This window comes from Solanum dulcamara, chromosome 10 (assembly GCF_947179165.1).
Source record: "Solanum dulcamara chromosome 10, daSolDulc1.2, whole genome shotgun sequence".
NCBI lineage: Eukaryota > Viridiplantae > Streptophyta > Magnoliopsida > Solanales > Solanaceae > Solanum > Solanum dulcamara.
This window is the reverse complement of record NC_077246.1, coordinates 35319826-35340081: the sequence shown is the minus strand read 5'-3', so window position 1 is coordinate 35340081 and position 20256 is coordinate 35319826. Positions and strand designations below refer to the sequence as shown.

The following is a 20256-nucleotide window of genomic DNA, read 5'->3' as shown; positions in this document are numbered from 1 at the left end:
AGAAAAGGGAGATTCAGTTATAAAGCAAATAAATTTGGGGGATGAGCTGCAAGTATCTCCTGAAGGAGGAATTCCCATTCATCAACTGAAGGACTTTATCATGGGAACTATCAAAGATAAGTATGACGTGTCTTCAAAGTCATCATTCACATATGCAAAGCCATACACTTCAAGAATCGATGTTTTGAAGATGCCTGCAGGTTATCAACCTCCAAAATTTCAATAATTTGATGGAAAGGGAAATCCAAAACAACACATTGCCCATTTTGTTGAAACCTGCAATAACGCTGGAACATATGGAGATTATCTGGTCAAGCAGTTTGTGCGCTCCTTACAAGGAAATGCTTTTGACTGGTATACGGATCTCGAGGCAGGCTCTATTGATAGTTGGGAACAACTTGAGCATGAATTTCTTAATCGCTTCTATAGCACAAGGCGTACTGTGAGCATGGTTGAACTCACAAATACACGTCAATGGGAAGATGAACCCGTCATTGAGTTCATCAACCGATGGAGAAATGCAAGCCTCAATTGTAAGGATAGGCTTAGTGAAACTTCCGGAATAGAAATGTGTATTCAAGGAATGCGTTGGGGACTTCGTTATATCCTACAAGGTATTAAACCCAAATCGTTTGAGGAACTAGCCACACGTGCTCATGATATGGAGTTGAGCATGTCTGCAAGCGGGATTGAAGGACCAATTATTTATGGGCCTCGCAAGGGAAAAGACAAAATGGAGGTAAAGAAAGGGGGGAAATCGGCACCTAAGTTTGGAAACAAGGAGTCGATGAGTGTTAATGCCGTACCTTTGAAAGTGGCTACAAATCTAAGCAAGAATCAAAGGGTGAAGACCACAACTTTTCAGAATAACGCTGGTAGAAAGCTGACTTTGAAGGAAATGCAGGCAAAAGAGTATCCTTTCTTGGACTCAGATGTTCCAGCAATTTTCGAAGAGCTTCTGGCGTTAAAACTCTTTGAGCTACCTGAAATGAAGCGTCCAGATGAGGCTGGGAGGACTAATGATCCAAATTACTGCAAATATCACCGTTTGATGGGCCATCCTATTGAAAAGTGTTTTATCTTTAAGGAAAAGATTATGGACTTGGCCCGTGAAGGAAAGATATTGCTTGAAGATGAGAAGGAGAGTTCAAATCAAGTCTCTGTCACTTTTGGTTCACTTGACCCCATAGTTCTTTGCAACTTTGTCGAAATACATGATAGTGGTGATGACCTAGCCACATCACCATCAAAGATGATTAGATTTGGTGACTTCAAACCAATAAATGTTGACGTATCATCGCTTGTTCCTTTGATGAATAAAGTAATATGGGAAGATAAATCTCTAGAGGAAAACCAATCTTGCGGTGCTTATACTGATGATGAAGGATGGATTTTAGTGACACGACGAAGACGTCGTAAAATGAGCTTGCAAAGAGAACCAAATAAGCAAGTGACTAGAGCAAAGATAAGAACAAAGTGGTGTCATCCACCTACCCCTAAAACTCAAAGGGTAAAGAAGAATGTGAAGAAGTCAAGAGTCGAGGGAAATTACTATCAAAAGCAACGCCCTCCGGTAACATTAGAGGAATTCTTGCCAAGTTGGTTTCGTGAAAAGATTTCTCATCGTGACACCAAGGCCTCGTGTTGTAACATTGATAGAGAAGAGACGATGGTAGAAAGCTCATCACCATCATTACCTCCATCACATGAAGTCCCTATAAAGCCTCACTCTGAAGAAGTGGACACTTGTGATGCGAAGTTTACATTCACTAATGATGATCTTTTATTGGGTGAAGTGTTGCATAATCGTCCTTTATATATGGTAGGTTTTGTGCGTGGACATAAAGTGAATAGGATCATGGTGGATGATGGATCTGGGGTCAATATTCTCCCTATTCGTACTGTGAAAGAACTTGGAATACCGATAAATGAACTGTCTGAAAGTCGTCTGATGATTCAAGGTTTTAACCAAGGGGGGCAGAGAGCCATTGGTGCTGTCAAATTAGATATAACGATGGGGGATATGCGTTCGAGTGCATGGATGCATGTTATTGACTCAAAGACCTCGTATAACATCTTGTTAGGAAGACCATGGATACATGAGAACAAAGTAGTACCGTCCACCTACCATCAATGTTTCAAATACTTTGAAGATGGAGTTCAAAAGAAGGTAGTTGCTGATGATGAACCTTTCACCGAGACGGAAGCGCACTTCGCTGATGCAAAATTCTACTTAAAGAATTCAAAAGAAGTTACAGTTGATAACGTGATACCTGCTGATATCACAAAAAGGGTTGATGTAGCACCTGCTAATGCGAGGGTCATGATTGAAAAGGATAAAACGCTTTCAAATATGAGTAAAGTGCCTAAGATAAGTGAGGCATCATCAAGTAAGAAAATGATTCCTGTTTCTCACTATGTCCCAAAGACAAACAAAGTTAAGATCCCACCCTCTGAGTTGCAGAGTAGTAAGTTGACATTCCCTATCAAGCAAATTGATGCGATCAAATCACCTTCAAAAATGATACAGGGATTTGTCAGACCATCGAATCATGATTCACATGAATCACTCCCTAAAAATCGTACAAATGAGGGTTTTGACCCGAATGCATATAAGTTGTTGGTGAAAGCAGGATACAATCCCAATGAAGCTTCTAAAGTAGGGAAGCTTCCAAATGAAGTTATTGAAAGGGCAAATCATGGCCTAAATCCAACTCAAAGGATGATGATAGAGAAAGGGTATGATGTCAAGCAATCGCGCGAAGGCCTGGGTTACAAACAACCGTCACCAATCCGAATCTCTATAAAAAGGATGAGCATCAACTATATTACCCCTGTGGAAGAATCTGTGATGTTCAACAAAAAGCCTTCTGTATTTGATCGACTTAGTGGCATGACTCCTAAGATTTCTGCATCTGATCGACTAATAGAATCAACTCCAAAAATTTCAGTATTCGATCGATTGGGACCAATGAAGAAGAAATACAAGCGCCAAGGAGATTATAGAATAGTGGAAGAACGGGTATATGCCCGGGAGCATAATTCACCCAAGAATTGGCCCAGTTTGATCCCTTCTAGAATGAGGCGAGAAACAAAACTTGTAGTTTCATGTGGAGATGTCCTGAGAGCAAAAACTCATACCATAGTTCACACTAGGGAGCGAGATGAAGATGAAGAAAGTGTGGGATCATCAAATCACATCGCAATTTGTGACAAAGAAAGTACCCCACTATATGCAAAAATTGATGATGGATTTGTTAATATTCATGCATGCCATCACATATCTTTTAATGATGGTGATCCTCAAGAAGATGAGGATGCTGAAGATGCGCCACCTGAACTCGAGGAAGGGATAAAGAATACTGTTGATGCATTGAAGGAAGTAAATCTTGGAGTTGATGATGATATAAGGCCTACATATGTAAGTGCTTCGCTGGATGACGATGAAGAGAAGAAATATATTGAGTTGCTTATGGAATTTAGGGATGTATTTGCTTGGAGTTACAAAGAGATGCCAGGGTTAGACCCTAAAGTTGCAGTTCATCGTCTTGCTGTAAGACGAGGTACTCGTCCTATTAAACAAGCGCAACGTCGCTTTAGACCTGAATTGGTTCCTTTGATCGAAACTGAAGTTAACAAGCTCATTGAAGCAGGTTTTATTCGTGAAGTCAAATATCCTACATGGATTTCAAGCATTGTACCTGTAAGAAAGAAGAATGGCCAAATACGAGTTTGTGTTGACTTTAGAGATCTTAATAATGCATACCCTAAGGATGAATTTCCTCTTCCAATCCCTGAGCTTATGATTGATGCTACAACTGGATACGAGGCAATGTCCTTCATGGATGGTTCATCTGGATACAATCAAATTCGCATGGCACCAAAGGATGAAGAACTTACTGCATTTCGTTCTCCTAAAGGTATATATTGCTACAAAGTGATGCCTTTTGGTTTAAAAAATGCTGGAGCCACTTATCAACGAGCCATGCAGAATATTTTTGATGACATGCTTCATAAAAATGTCGAGTGCTATGTCGATGACTTGGTAGTAAAATCAAAGAAGAGTGATGACCACTTGAAAGATCTGAGAATGGTGTTTGAACGGCTTCGAAGATACCAACTCAAAATGAATCCTTTAAAATGTGCCTTTGGAGTTACTTCGGGAAAGTTTCTCGGTTTTATTGTTCGATATCGAGGAATCGAGATTGATCAAGATAAGATAGATGCTATTTTGAAGATGCCTGAGCCAAAAAATATTCATGAGTTGAAAAGCTTACAAGGAAAATTAGCATATCTTAGGAGGTTTATCTCAAATCTGGCTGGGAGGTGTCAACCATTCAGTCGCCTTATGAAGAAAGATGTTCCTTTTGAATGGGACCAAGCTTGTACCAATGCTTTTGAGAACATAAAGTCTTATCTGATGAAACCTCCAGTACTTGTAGCTCCTATACCTGGAAAACCATTGATTTTATACATTGCAGCACAAGAAAGGTCAGTAGGAGCACTTCTCGCACAAGAAAATGATGAAGGGAAAGAAAATGCCCTATATTACTTGAGTAGGATGATGACACAAAATGAGATCAAGTATTCACCTATTGAGAAGTTATGTCTGGCACTCGTGTTCTCAATTCAGAAGATGAAGCATTACTTCCAGGCTCATATTATACAACTTGTCTCTAAAGCGAATCCTATCAAGTTTGTCATGTCCAAGCCTGTCTTAAGTGATAGGCTAGCAAGGTGGTACCTCCAGTTTCAACAATTTGAGATTGTATATATATCTCAGAAGGCAGTGAAAGGACAAGTGCTAGCAGATTTCTTGGCCAATCATCCAATTCCGAATGATTGGGAGTTATCTGATGAATTACCTGATGAAGATGCAATGCTAGTAGAAATTCAGCCACCTTGGAAGATGTATTTTGATGGTGCTGCACATCGTGAAGGAGCCGGTGCTGGAGTGGTATTTGTCACTTCCCATGGAGAAGTTTTGCCATACTCCTTCACTCTAACACAAAACTGCTCCAATAATGTTGCTGAATATCAAGCACTCTTACTTGGGCTTGAGATGGCCATTGATATGAAACAATTGCAACTACAAGTTTTTGGGGATTCCAAGTTGGTGATCAATCAAGTCTTGGGTAATTATGAAGTAAAGAAGCCTGAGTTAATCCCATACTGCAATTACGCTCAAAAGATGATAGGATGGCTTGGAGAGGTGACTATTCAACATGTCCCAAGAAAGGAAAATAAAAAGGCTGATGCATTGGCAGCTTTAGCTTCTGCATTAGTATCTCCTGATGAAATACAAGTTGTGGTTTGTCAAAGATGGATAACTCCACCTCCAATTGAGCATAAAGAAGAATTTCAACAAGTTATCGCCACTTCGGAAGCTGATATTGACGATTGGCGACAACCAATAATAGATTACTTGTGTTATGGAATATTGCCAGAAAACCTTCGAAGAAGAACAGAAATCCGACGACGAGCTCCTCGGTTTCTTTATTATAAAAATACACTTTACAGGCGATCGTTCGATGGAGTTCTCTTACGATGTTTGGGGGCAGATGAATCTACTCAAGCTATGCAAGAAGCACATTCTGGAGTATGTGGAGCGCATCAGTCTGGACCAAAACTTCATTTTCACATAAAAAGGATGGGATATTACTGGCAAACCATGGTGAAAGATTGCTTGGATTACGTCCGAAGATGTAAAGCTTGCCAATTCCATGCAAATTTTATACATCAACCCCCAGAAGTATTGCACCCAACTATTGCCTCATGGCCATTTGAAGCTTGGGGTTTGGATGTTGTTGGACCATTGCCTAAGTCCTCGGGTGGACATCTGTATATCCTGGCTGCAACTGACTACTTCTCAAAATGGGCAGAAGCTGTTTCTCTTAGAGAAGTAAAGAAAGAGAATGTCGCCAACTTCATTCGAGTTAATATTATCTACCGTTTTAGTATTCCTCGATACATATTGACAGATAATGGCAAGCCATTTGATAACAAGTTAATGACGAAGATATGTGATCTTTTTGGCTTCAAGCAACGCAATTCCTCTATGTATTATGCAGCTGCTAATGGTCTCGCTGAAGCATTTAACAAGACACTCTGCAACTTGTTGAAAAAAGTTGTTTCCAAGTCTAAGAGAGATTGGCATGAAAGAATGGAAGAGGCTCTTTGGGCATATAGGACTACGTATCGCACGCCAACACAAGCGACTCCCTACTCTCTTGTTTATGGAGTTGAAGCAGTTCTTCCACTTGAACGTCAAATACCGTCATTGCGCCTCGCCATTCAAGAAGGGCTCACTGATGAAGAAAATGCTCGGTTGCGCCTTGAAGAATTGGAGGCTCTTAATGAGAAAAGACTAGAGGCCCAACAAAGTCTGCAATGTTATCAAGCTCGTCTAGCTCGATCTTTTAATAAGAAGGTTCGTCTTAGATGCTTCCAAGTGGGTGATCAAGTTCTTGTTGTAAGAAGGCCCATTATTACTTCTCGTCGGTCTGGAAGCAAGTTCTCCGCCAAATGGGATGGACCATATGTGGTACAAGAAGTATGCTCAAGTGGCGCTTACAAACTGGTTGACTCAGAAGGATTGCGCATTGGCCCCATTAACGGAAAGTTCATAAAGAGATACTATCCTTGAAGAAAAGAAAGTCACTCCTTAAGGTACGAGTATAAACTGCATGTTACTCCTGGCCCGCAAGAGTATAAACTGTGCACGGCACCCCATAAAAAATAAATGTCCGCTAGGTTGAAAATCTCGAAAGAGGCGGCCTAGGCAAAAGTTAGGACAAAAAAAAAAAAAAAAAAAAAAAAAACATCATCATTCTCTGAGAACTACGTTATGACTTGATCCTCTTCACTGAGGTACGTAGGCGCTTAGAATTACATTCTGAGTTCAGTCGCATGAGTATCCAAAGAACTCATAGTCTCTCTTGACCCTCTCCACCATAATCCATGAGTTACATTCTAAATTTTAGTCTCATAAGTTCAAACGAAATGGGGCACACTGTTATTTGAGCATCACAATGTTCTTGTATATTGTCATACATGACATATGAATTAAAGAGGGCTAATCAAGACATAATTTGAATTGACTTCAAAGAAATATTCGTACAAATCCATAAAGCTATTAGCTGTGATTATTGTACATGTTGTAGTTTTTTGGATTCTCTACACTAAGATACGAATATTTTCTTTTAATAAGAACATGCGAATGTGAATCTATCAGCTTTTCTGTATGTGAAATTCATTTTTGAAGATTGCTTAGAACTATCCTGCAAGACTTGAACTATAAATTTTGGATATGTTAAGAAGTTTGATTTCTGATAAATTGAAACTCTCCTGGATTTGGTGCTCATACAATGATATATCTCTTGTACTATCGAAACACAAAAGGTATCGCAACTTTGAAGAAGAGGAAGTCAAATCTCTAAGGTAAACCATGATTCAATCTGTAAAAAAAAAAAAAAAAAAAAAGCGTTTGCGCTTAAATTAGTAATTCAATAATCATGGTAATGAATCTCAATAATGAACTATTATATTCTTTGGGAAAAACCTATGTCTGACTCAGACGGTGTAAAGTCTTTGCCACAAATCATGTAAAGTCTTTGCCTCAGACGGTGTAAAGTCTTTAGCTCAGACTATGGAATGCCTTTTCCCACAAATCATGTAAAGTCTTTGCCTCAGACGGTGTAAAGTCTTTAGCTCGGACTATGTAATGCCTCTGACTCAGACGGTGTAAAGTCTTTGCCACATATCATGTAAAGTCTTTGCCTTAGACGGTGTAAAGTCTTTAGCTCAGACTATGGAATGCCTTTTCTTTGCCACAAATCATGTAAAGTCTTTGCCTTAGACGGTGTAAAGTCTTTAGCTCGGACTATGGAATGCCTCTGACTTAGACGGTGTAAAGTCTTTGCCACAAATCATGTAAAGTCTTTGCCTTAGACGGTGTAAAGTCTTTAGCTCGGACTATGGAATGCCTTTTCTTTGCCACAAATCATGTAAAGTCTTTGCCTCAGACGGTGTAAAGTCTTTAGCTTGGACTATGAAATGCCTCTGACTCAGACGGTGTAAAGCCTTTGCCATAAATCATGTAAAGTCTTTGCCTTAGACGGTGTAAAGTCTTTAGCTCGGACTATGGAATGCCTCTGACTCAGACGGTGTAAAGTCTTTGCCACAAATCATGTAAAGTCTTTGCCTTAGACGGTGTAAAGTCTTTAGCTCAGACTATGGAATGCCTTTTCTTTGCCACAAATTATGTAAAGTCTTTGCCTCAGACGGTGTAAAGTCTTTAGCTTGGACTATGGAATGCCTCTGACTCAGACGGTGTAAAGTCTTTGCCATAAATCATGTAAAGTCTTTGCCTTAGACGGTGTAAAGTCTTTAGCTCGGACTATGAATTGCCTTTTCCTTGCCACAAATTATGTAAAGTCTTTGTCTCAGACGGTGTAAAGTCTTTGACTTGGACCAATGTAAATGTACCTCATATGTTGATGAACTCAAGAGGATATGCAAAAAGGAGTATCAAAATTGTCAATACCAATGATGAAAATAAATAGAAGGAGAGAGTCTATTTATAGACAAATAGTGATGGTGAGAGATTCCTTCTTCCAAAGTAATTGTAATTACTTTTTTTTGGTAGAACTCTAGTAAAATGATACAAATTTATTCTCTCCAAATCCTAATTGGATGTGAAATTGTGAAAATTTGGGCTATCCATATTCTAAAAGAAGTGTGTCCTTTCAGAATTCTAATTGGATTTGGAAGACAGAATAAAGGGTAGGCATTTGCAAAAAAAAAAAAAAAAAAAAAAAAAAAAAAAAAAAAAAAAAAAAAAAAAAAACGTGAAAAAAAAAACGTGAAAAAAATAAATAAATCAATTATCTAGAACGGTCATGAAAGTATTAAATTCTCAATTTTGGATATGTTATAAATCGAGAAGTCTAGTTTCTAGAAAATCACACCGTTCATGATTCTTACGTATCTACAATAAGATATGAATTTTCTACGACAGACATGTCAAGATGAGGAAAAGGTTGTTGAAAATCAAAGAAAAGAAAGAAGAAAGTACCACGGCGCTGATCTTCAAGACACATTGCTGCAAAACAATGAATGGCAGACATCTATTTATAGAGGTTTATTAGCACCTATTATAATTAGATTCAAACTTGAATTAGGCTTCTACAAAATTGACTCCTAATCGGATTCCAATTAGTGGTGGAATCTTGCATGACAAGTAAACACCCCCCCCCCCAAAAAAAAAAAAAAAAAAAAAAAAAACAAACAAAAAAAAAAAAAAAAAAAAAAAAAAAAAAAAAAAAAAAAAAAAAAAAAAAAAAAAATCATTTTTTTTTCTTTCTTCTCTTTTCTACTCCTCATTGGATATAACTAATTTGCTACATTCCTACTCCAACAATGATGAAGATGTGCATCAATATAGTATGAATTCACGGTACATCTCAAAATAAATGGCATGTCATTATCCTACAAGTAATACTTCAAGCCTAGTCTTCAAAAGATAAAATATCTCGACAAGACTTGAAGCAGGGGGCATTTGTAATCATTTACAATTTATTAAATATAAATTTGTAGAATGGTTCAATTTATATTAAATTCAAGATATATTAGTCCAAATAAATATTTTGGATTAATAAAATTGGGTCGATTATTTAAGCCCAATAAATGTGGATTTAATTAAAAACCTAAATCCATTGATTTGGGCTATAAAGATGACTCCACTTTGTTAAGCCCAATATCATCTCATCCTAAAGGCCCAAAATCATGCCACATGTCAAAGTTAGATGGCAATCCAAGTCAAATTAAATAAGCCACTAGAATTATGTCATGTGCCAAAGTTAGGTGGCAATCCAAGTCAAATTAAATAAGCCACTAAAATCATGTCACATGTCAAAGTTAGGTGGCAATCCAGGTCAAATTAAATAAGCCACTAAAATCATGCCACATGTCAGAGTTATGTGGCAATCTAAGTCAAATTAAATGAGCCACTAAAATAATGCCACGTGTCCATGTGACATGTTCTGACCAATCAAATTAAAACTCTTCAACAAAGAAATCTGATTGGTCAGTTCAAACCAACCAATCAAATCACACCCTCATACCACTCCCTACAACTATAAATAGGGGTCCTCATTATTCTGAGAGGGGGAGGTTTTTGGGAAGAACAAAAAGCAAGAAGAGAGCTCGTGGATCAAAGACCTCAAATTCTCTACAAAGCTACAAAGTTCAAGCAATCAAATTCAAGTTCAAGATCAAGAACGAAGAAGAAGATCAAGATCAAGTTACTTGTTCATCTTTACTGTTCGTCATAACCATACAAGTGTTCGTGACGAATATTTCAAATCCAAATTCGAAGACGAAGATTCAAGATCAAGCTATTCAAGCCCTTGACTCTAAATCAAAAACAAATTCAAGTTCAACGTGTTTCATATTACTTGAAGAATCAGAGGATTATTATAGAGATTGTAACCGCATTACATTTTGAAATCAAATACTACACCTTGTTACTCCAATTTTCCGGTCTTGATTATTTATTTTTCTCGGCTCGAAAATTTGTTGTTTACATACGCAATTCCAACTTATTTAGAGCAAATCAAATCACTAAATGGAATGGTAAGCTATGTGATATCCGTCATTTTGAAATGATTTTGGAGTTAGATTAACTCAGTTTTGCAAAATGTTTGCGTTAAATGATTTAAATGTGAAATTATATACAAATAGCTGGTATGGTTTACTAGTTCAACTACGAAAAAGTAATCAATTATCCCAAAGTTTTTTCCTTTTTATTTGAAACCTCTTTTAATTTTTTTTCTTATTAATTGGTACTAATTCTTATTATTTTGCTGTTTTTATTAATTTGTTGTTGTTATTATTTTTCTTATAGATTTTACATTCTTTTTCTTTTTAGCCGTTATGTTTTCTCTATTCTTTTCTTCTTCTTTTACTTGGGTTCGATATACTTGAGTCGGGGGTCTTTCGGAAACAACTTCTCTCCCTCTATGAGTTAGTGATAAAATTTGCGTACATTCTACCCTACTCATACCCTACTTTATGAGATTTCACTTGATAAATTGTTATTGTTGGTACTAATTGTACATGCTTTGTCTTTCTTACAATATCTTTCTCCTATCAAATTAGAGTAAGGGTGTGTTTGGTACGAATTCGAAAAATATTTTTCTATTTTTTCATGTTTGGTTAGCTTAAATATTTTGGAAAATATTTTTTAAATTAACTTATTTTTTTCAAATTTAAGAAAAATGACTTCCCTCCAAAAATTAAAGAAAACATTTTCCAAAACTCTCATCCTACCTCAAATTACAATATTTTTTCCTTACCCTACCCACACCCCGATCCTACCGATCCAAAAAAAAATAAAAATTTTAATTTTTTTTAAAACAAAGAAGTTTGAAATTTTTTTACCCCCTACCCCGGTACCCCTACCCCCAACCAGCCCCCATCCCCACCACCCTCCAAAAAAATAAATTTTAAAAAAATTATTTTTAAAAAATACTTTAAATTTTAAAAAATTCAATTCCCTCACCCCTATGCTTGACCACCCCTACCAACATGACCCCACCCTCTCCACATACACAAAATAAATTAATTAAAAAAATAATTATTTTTGAAAAAAAACATTTTTTACCCCATCCTGTTGGAAAAAATGCAGACTAACATAAAAATATATATGGTCAAACTAGTAAAAATAAAATGGAAAAATAATGACACCTAGAATTTTACGTGGAAACTCTTTTAAATAAAGGAAAAACCACGGACCAAGAGGAGCAACTAATATCACTATAGTAAGAAATTTTACATTGGGTAGTACCAAGTATAATACTCAAAATGACTACCACACATTCAAAAGGAATAATACTCCTTTGGTTTTCACCTTTACTAAAATATCGCTCACACTCAATTTTTTTCTTCACAGACTATTTTCTTATATATAGTCTATGAAAACCTCACAGCTCTCTAAATATTTTTCTCTTTGTGTGTGAATTTGGTGTATTGAATGAGGAGTTGAAGAAATTCTTTTATAGGTGAAATTTTCATTTCACCGTTGACAATTTTTTCAACAAAATTGTGCTACTTTTCCATCGAAAAAACTACGCTGGACTTTGTTGACAATAATTGCAATTTGCAATTGCAAATTGCTGAAAAACATTTGCAGCCATTTTTGACTCATAAAAGTTTGTCTTTTATGACTTTGTAATGGGGACTGGACCCCACAAATCTCCACCTCCAGTCTCATTCACTGGAAAGAGGTATCTTCATATTCTTAGAGAGAGCTCATGCCAACAAGTTATTTGCACAATTCGAACTTGTCCCTTGTTACCACTTTGGTCAGCATATCTACAGGATTCTCATTTGTAAAAATCTTTTCAACCTGCATAAATTCGTCTTCTATCTTTTCTCGAATCTAGTGATATCTCATATCTATGTGTTTTGTCCTTGCGTGGTACATTGAGTTCTTTCTCAAGTATATTGCACTTTGAATGTCACAATAGACGACATATTTCTTCTGATACAAGTTAAGCTCTTGAAGGAATTGCTTGAGGCATATCATCTCCTTACCAGCTTCAGAAGGCACAATATACTCAGCTTCAGTTGTAGACGATTGTTATACCCCATATTTTTGAATGTTGGAATATTTTACGTTAATCGAGATAAGTTAAAGGACAAGATCATTTTGAGCTATGAGATAGAGACTTTTAATCCCTGATTTTTATTAAGTGTACGAATTGCTTATAAATTTTATTTGGTATAGAAATATTAATGGAGATTAAGGATTAATTAACCATGATTAGATTATTAAGTAGAGATTAGTAATTAATTATGATTAATTAACTTAATTAGATCATTAAGTGGGCCCCACCAAAACATATGGTAGAATCTGATTGGCGTGTGGGTATAGTGGGACACATGTCACTCCATAAGGCAACATACTTAAGCTAAGTTGATGACTAATGAAACCATTTCATCATTCTTCAATCAAAAAAAGAAAATAATTATAGAGATAGAGAGAGGAGCGCTCGGCCATGGCTGACCATGGAGAGCTCCAAACTTGGTGATTAAAATTAGTTTGCTTCAAGTATTCCAACCAATTGGAAGGTCTATAGTAACGTTCAATAGCCATTGGAGAAACCAAAAATATTTATTCTTTCAATTCACAAGTTTCAACCAAGTTGAGAAGCCAAGTTGTTAAGGTAAGGTTTGATCAATTTCTACACATTTTAGTAGGTACTTGGGACTTATTGCAATTTAGTAAATGTGAATTAAATATATGGAATTATGTACGTTTATGTTGAAGTGTTGTTGAAATCGTGTCGGGGCTGTTTTTATTTTAAAATGGTGAATCAATTTTAATTAACATTTTGGTTGTTGTTGTCATGGATTATATGATGAGAGTAAAGAAATATGATGGTTAGAGTTGAAATTATTTTTGTTTAATTAGTGGGCTGTTTTTGGTGTATTATTGTTCTTGTTGAATAGAGGGATTAAGAGTTAAAATTTGTATTGTGTTAATTGTAAATAATGGGCTACCTTAATCCAGAAATGATGGAATTAATCATTACTACTGTTGATGTTATTGTTGTGGCCGATTATATAATGAAAACGGAAGAATTTAATATTTCAAATTGGAGTTGTAATTGTTTTAAGGACTGGTTGTAATGTGTGGCTGTTTGTGCTGAATTGAAGGATTAAGTGTAGTTATGATTATGTATTGTATGGTTATAATTATTGGGATGTTGTAAATCATTTCAATAGAGTGTGGTGGTTGTGACCTATTAGGAGTAATTCGATAGCATCGTAGTCGTTATGTTGATGATTAACGAAAATCAAATGTTATGTGGGTTGTTCGGAATATTCTTGAATCTCGTCTTGGCTAGTCTTAAAATGGCATTTGAACGTGTGATTGCTGATGCTACTTGGTTGTTGTATGGATGGCTCGGATGTGAGGAGAGTGAATGATATAGGGGAGGTGCTGTCCAATTATTTAGAAATAACCTACTGACGATAAAATACGTTTTGTGCCTTTCCATAGCTTAACCATAGTGCTTAACGTCTTAATATAGGTTGAGACACTACGGGCAGCGTATACATATTGTGTTACGGATAAGCATTGAAGGTATGTAAAGCTATCCCTTCTTTCTTTTGGCATGTCTTAGATAAAAGTAATATATGATATGAGCTTTGGGGTAATTCCATTCATAGGTTTCGAGTATGATTCATGATTTTTATTTACTTCGGGATGTTAAAACTCTTAAAGTAGTTGAGATACTGCCCTTGAGTCTTATATACGTTGGACAATAATTGGTATGTGAAAGTCCCTATTCTTAAAGACTCTATATTGATTAATGTCCTTAACTTTTATAAGCTGTCTTGTGTTATTTTGATACGTGTCTATGATCCCTGAAGCTTTATTTAATATAGTTCATAATGGCATTCAAAGAGTACTGAACATGACTATCGCCTTGATACTCACGTATTTATTAGCCTACTTATCTATTGATTCTAAAATAATTATCTAAATACATATGGTTACTCACTACTCTACTCGTACATACTGTCATTACATCTTTCACCGAGTCCTGGGCCGAGTATGTTATCATACACAGTTTTGCTACATTATTCACCGAGTCTCATGATGGGTCAGGTATGATATACATGTACACGATTTTATTCATTGAGTCCCTTACTAAAGAGTCGGGTATGGTAAATGTATATGATGATATGATAATACGGTGATACGATTATGGCACCGAGTCCCATAATGGGCCTAGTAAGGTATATGATAATGATACTTCAGTCAATGAGCTCTGCAACACCACTACCTCTAGAGGAGATTAGAGCAACAGCTGCTGCAGATCAGGGGGTGGCTCTACCGCCAACTCCTGAGGCCCCAGTACTTGAGCCTCCAGCTCCCCAGCCAGGGCCAGAAGATAGGGCCATGAGAGACGCAGTTCAGTTACTGACCAGATTAGCGACAGGGCAGGCTTGCAGGAATGGATTAGGGATCGACTATGTGGATAGACATGATAGTTTAAGGGCTTGGGACTTCTTGACTTGTAATCCCCTAGAGTTCTACGGGTCAAAGCCCGTGGAGGATTCGTAAGAGTTTATTCAGCAAATGCAGCATACGTTGAGGATAATTAGAGCTTTTGAGACTGAGTCTATTGAGTTAGCTTCATATCGGTTGCATGATGTAGCTGGTAATTGGTATGAGTCCTGAAAGTTGTCTAGGGGCGAGGGTGCTCCTCCAGCGGTATGGGATGAGTTTGTGGAGGAGCAAAATGGCAGGAGTGTTCGAGATTATAATCTTGAGTTTGATTCGTTGGCTAGACATGCGCCTACTATTGTGGATGATATGGCTGATAGAGTGCATCATTATGTGATGGGGTTGGATTATTATTTGATTGATAGCTATATGGTAATGGCCTCTTATCTAGGTATGGATATTGCTCAGGTACAAGCATATGCACAAGGGGTAGAGGAGCGTTATAGAGGGCGTCATCCCAATAGGGATCATGATAGAGGCCAGCATAAAAGAGCTAGATCGGTTGGGTATTCTAGCGTGTTTCAAGGCGGGCAGCCTCAGTAGTACAATAATTATCATTCTCTTTCTCATTCAGCCTAGAGTGAACCTCCACAATTCACAAGTAGGAGATTCAATAGCACAGAGTATTAGGAGCCGGTTAGAGCTCTAAGGTTTCAGGTTCACAGATAAATAAGGGTTTGCACCCATTAAGGCCACTTTTGCCTCGGTGTTCTCATTGTGGTAGGCCTCATTTTGGGGAATTTCATTTTTCCATAGGTGTTTGTTTTACTTTTGGCCTTCAAGGCCATATCATGAGGGAGTGTCCATTCAGGGGTAATCTAAGTGGTGCATCTCAGCATACTAGGTCAGTTGCTGGTTTATCTTCTTCTGTGGCTATGCGCCCTATGGGGAAGGGAATTCAAACACCAATAGGTCATGGTAGAGGCCATGGTAGGGCTTCCAGCTCTAGCGATCCTTTGAACCGCATATATGCCTTGGCTAGTAGATAGGACCAGGAGGCGTCACCAAACGTGGTTATAGGTATATTATCTATTTTCTCTCGGGAGGTATATGCATTGATAGATCCAGGCTCCGCTTTATCATATATATATATATCTCCCTTTGTTGCTAGTAGAATCAGAATAAAACCTGAATTGATAGAACTATTTGAGGTGGCTACACCGGTAGCAGATTCTGTTATAGTCAAGCAAGTATATAGAGATTGTTCAGTGATTATATATAGTCTTCACACCAAGGCAGATTTGATAGAGTTAGATATGACAGAATTTGATGTTATTATGGGCATGGATTGGTTAGCTTCTTGTTATGCTAATGTTGATTATAGAGAAAAAGTAGTTCGGTTTTAGTTTCTAAGGGAGTCAATTATAAAATGGTTGGGGAATACGGCATCACCAAGGGGTAAGTTCATTTTATACCTCAAGGCAAGGAAGATGGTTATAAAGGGTTATATTTATCATCTGGTTCATATGCATAACTTGGAAGTAGAAGTACCAACTCTTCAGTCAGTTTCGATAGTTAATGAATTTCCAGATGAACTTCCAAGTCTTCCTCCTAAGCGGGAGATAGAGTTCACCATAGATGTATTGCCAGATACTCAGCCTATATCTATTCTTCCTTATAGAATAGCACCCGCAGAGCTGAAAGAGTTGAAAGAGCAACTGAGAGACTTGTTAGAAAAGGGCTTCATTAGGCCCAGAACATCACCTTAGGGAGCACTAGTACTATTTGTGAGAAAGAAAGATGGGTCGCTGCGAATGTGTATTGATTATAGATAGCTGAACAAGGTGACAATCAAGAATAGATATCCCCTCCCCAGTATTGATGATTTATTTGAGCAGTTGCAGGGTGCTAAGTGTTTTTTGAAGATAGATTTGCGGTCATGCTATCACCAAATATGGGTAAAAGAGGCAGATATTCCAAAGACTGTGTTCAGGACCCGATACGGGCATTATGAGTTTAGGGTGATGTCTTTTGGGATGACTAATGCTCCAGTAGTGTTTATGGATCTAATGAATCAAGTGTTCAAGACATTTCTAGACTTGTTCGTGATTGTATTTATTGATGATATTCTAATCTATTCACGATCGAAAGAAGAGCATGCAGATCATTTGAGGGAGATACTTGGGATGCTCCAGCACCAGAAGTTGTATGACAAGTTCTCTAAATGTGAATTCTAGTTGACTTCAGCAGCATTGTTGGGGCATATCATTGAAGCTGATGGTATTCGAGTAGATACACAGAAGATTAAGGTTGTAAAGACTTGGCCTAGACCTACGACATCTACTAAGGTATGTAGTTTTCTAGGGCTAACAGGATATTATAGGAGATTTGTAGAGAAGTTTGCTTCGATTTCAGCACCTTTAACAAGGATAACTCAGAAGGCAGCTAAGTTCCAGTAGATCAATGCTTGTGAACGAAGCTTTCAGTTGTTGAAAGATAAGTTGACTACGACCCCAATTCTAACTCTTTCTGAAGGACCAGATGGCTATGTCATTTATTGTGATGCTTCTGGTGTTGGGCTAGTTGTGTATTGATGCAACATAGTAAAGTTATAGCCTATGCCTCCCGGCAGCTCAGAAAGCATAAAAGAAATTATCCTACTCATGATCTAGAGTTAGCAGCAGTAATTCATGCTTTTAAAATATGGAGGCATTATTTATATGGCGTGCATGTTGATATTTATACGGATCACAAAAGTCTTCAATATATCTTCAAGCAGAAGGAGCTGAATTTGCGACAGAGAAGGTGGCTAGAGTTGCTAAAGGATTATGATGTTGACATTCTATACCACCCAAGAAAAGCAAATGTTGTAGCAGATGCACTCAGCCGTAAATCTATGGGTAGTTTGGAAAATGTACAACCAGGGCAGAAATAGATAGTCTGTGAGATTTACTAGTTAGCTAACCTTGGAGTTTGTTTGGTTGATTTCGATGATGGTGGAGTTTCTATTCGAGGAGTTGCTGAATTCTCTATCATGGAAAAGGTAAAGAGACACCAGTACGAGGACCCTATTTTGGCAAAGTATAGGGATGCGGCCCTTCAAAAGGAGAAGACCCCATTCAAAATCATTCCTGATGTAGTGCTAATATGTAAGGGTAGATTATGTGTGCATGAGATTGTAGGGCTACGACAGCAAATTATGGAATAGGCACATTATGCCCGTTATTCTGTTCATCTAGGTCAACAAAGATGTATCATAACCTCAGATATTTATATTGGTAGGATGGCCTGAAAAAGGACATAGCAGAGTTCGTAGCCTAGTGCTTGAGTTGTCAACAGGTTAGGATCGAGCATCAGAAGCCTGGTGGACTATTACAAGAGATAGAAATCCCGACTTAAAAATGGGAAGCAATTAATATGGACTTCATTACAGGCTTACCTCGCACTCCACGGAAGTATGATTCCATATGGGTTATTGTAGATTGGCTGACAAAATCAACCCATTTTCTTTTAGTTAGGACTACATATTCAGCTGAGGACTATGAGAAGTTATATATCAAGGAGATAGTAAGACTTTATGGGGTCCCCACATCTATTATGTTAGACAGAGGAGCTCAGTTTACAACTAACTTTTGGAGATCATTCCAAAAAGGATTGGGGACACAGGTGAGTCTTAGCACAGTATTTCACCCTCAAACTGACGGATAAGCCGAGCGTACTATTCAGACGCTAGAAGATATGTTACGGGCCTGTATTATTGACTTCAGAGGTAGCTAGGATGATCTTTTTCCATTTAAAAGCTACCATTCTAGTATCCAGATGGCACCGTACGAGGCTTTGTATGGAAGGAAGTGTAGGTCACCTATTGGTTGGTTTGATGTTGGTGAGACTAAACTAATAGGCCCAAACATGATTCAACAAGTTATTGATAAAGTGAAGCTCATTCAGGAGAGATTATTAGCAGCTCAGTCTCGACAGAAATCATATGCAGATAAGTAACGTCGACCCTTAGTGTTTCAGGTTGATGATTGGGTGTTATTGAAGGTGTCACCCATGAAGGGTGTAATGAGATTCAGCAAGAAAGGGAAGCTTAGCCCAAGGTACATTGACCCTTATCAGATTGTTCGTAGGGTAGGCAAGGTTGCCTATGAGTTGGACCTACCATCTGATTTGGAAGTAGTACATCCCGTCTTCCATGTATCGATGCTTCGTAAATGTATAGGCGACCCTTCTAGAGTATTTACCATGGATGACATCCAACCGATGGAAGAGTTTTACTATAGGGGGCAACCTATAGCTATACTTGATCGTCAAGTGAGAAAGTTGTGCACAAAGGACGTGGCTTCCATTAAGGTATTGTGGTGAAATAATAATCAGGAAAAAATGACCTAGGAAGCTGAAGAAGAGATGAAAAATAAATATCCGTACTTGTTCCCTAACCATACATGTAATCTAAACTCCTAAATTGATTACATGGATTGATAGATAAAATTATATGTTGTAGCAATAAAAGAGATTTCCTCGAAAACTTTATAAGATCTTATAGGATTTGTTTAACATTCACGGATAAATGTTCTAAAGGGGGGAAAGATGTTATACCCCATATTTTTGAACGTAGGAATATTTTACACTAATCGAGATAAGTTTAAGGACAAGATCATTTTGATTTATGAGATAAAGACTTTTAATTCCTGATTTTAATTAAGTGTACGAATTGCTTATAAATTTTATTTGGTATAAAAATATTATTAAATACTAGGGATTAATTAATCATGATTAGATTATTAAGTGGGTATTAGTGATTAATTATGATTAATTAACTTAATTAGACCACTAAGTGGGCCCCACCAAGACATGTGACAGAATCTAATTGGTGTGTGGGTATAGTGGGACACATGTCAATAATTGGACACATGTCACTCCATAAGGCAACATGCATAAGCTAAGTTGATGACTAATGAAACAATTTCATCACTCTTCAACCAAAAAAAGAAAATGATTATAGAGATAGAGAGAGGAGCGCTCGGCCATGGCTGACCATGGAGAGCTCCAAACTTGGTGATTAAAATTAGTTTTATTCAAGTATTCCAACCAATTGGAAGGTCTATAGTAACGTTAAGTAGCCATTGGAGAAACCAAAAATATTTATTCTTTCAATTCACAAGTTTCAACCAAGTTGAGAAGCCAAGTTGTTAAGGTAAGGTTTGATCAATTTCTACACATTTTATTAGGTA

At 37.3% G+C, this 20256-nt stretch overlaps 1 long non-coding RNA gene across 2 annotated transcripts; it reads right to left on the bottom strand.

The window, feature by feature from the left end:
- Positions 1-7082: 7082 nt before the first annotated feature.
- Positions 7083-9093, bottom strand: LOC129871288 (uncharacterized). 2 transcript variants are annotated; one of them, XR_008762229.1, is made up of 2 exons: positions 9077-9093; positions 7083-7457 (listed from the first exon to the last, which is right to left on the bottom strand). It is a non-coding gene; the product is annotated as an uncharacterized LOC129871288 (long non-coding RNA). The 2 variants fall into 2 exon arrangements; XR_008762228.1 differs by lacking the exon at positions 9077-9093 and adding an exon at positions 7562-7769.
- Between the last annotated feature and the right edge of the window lie 11163 nt (positions 9094-20256).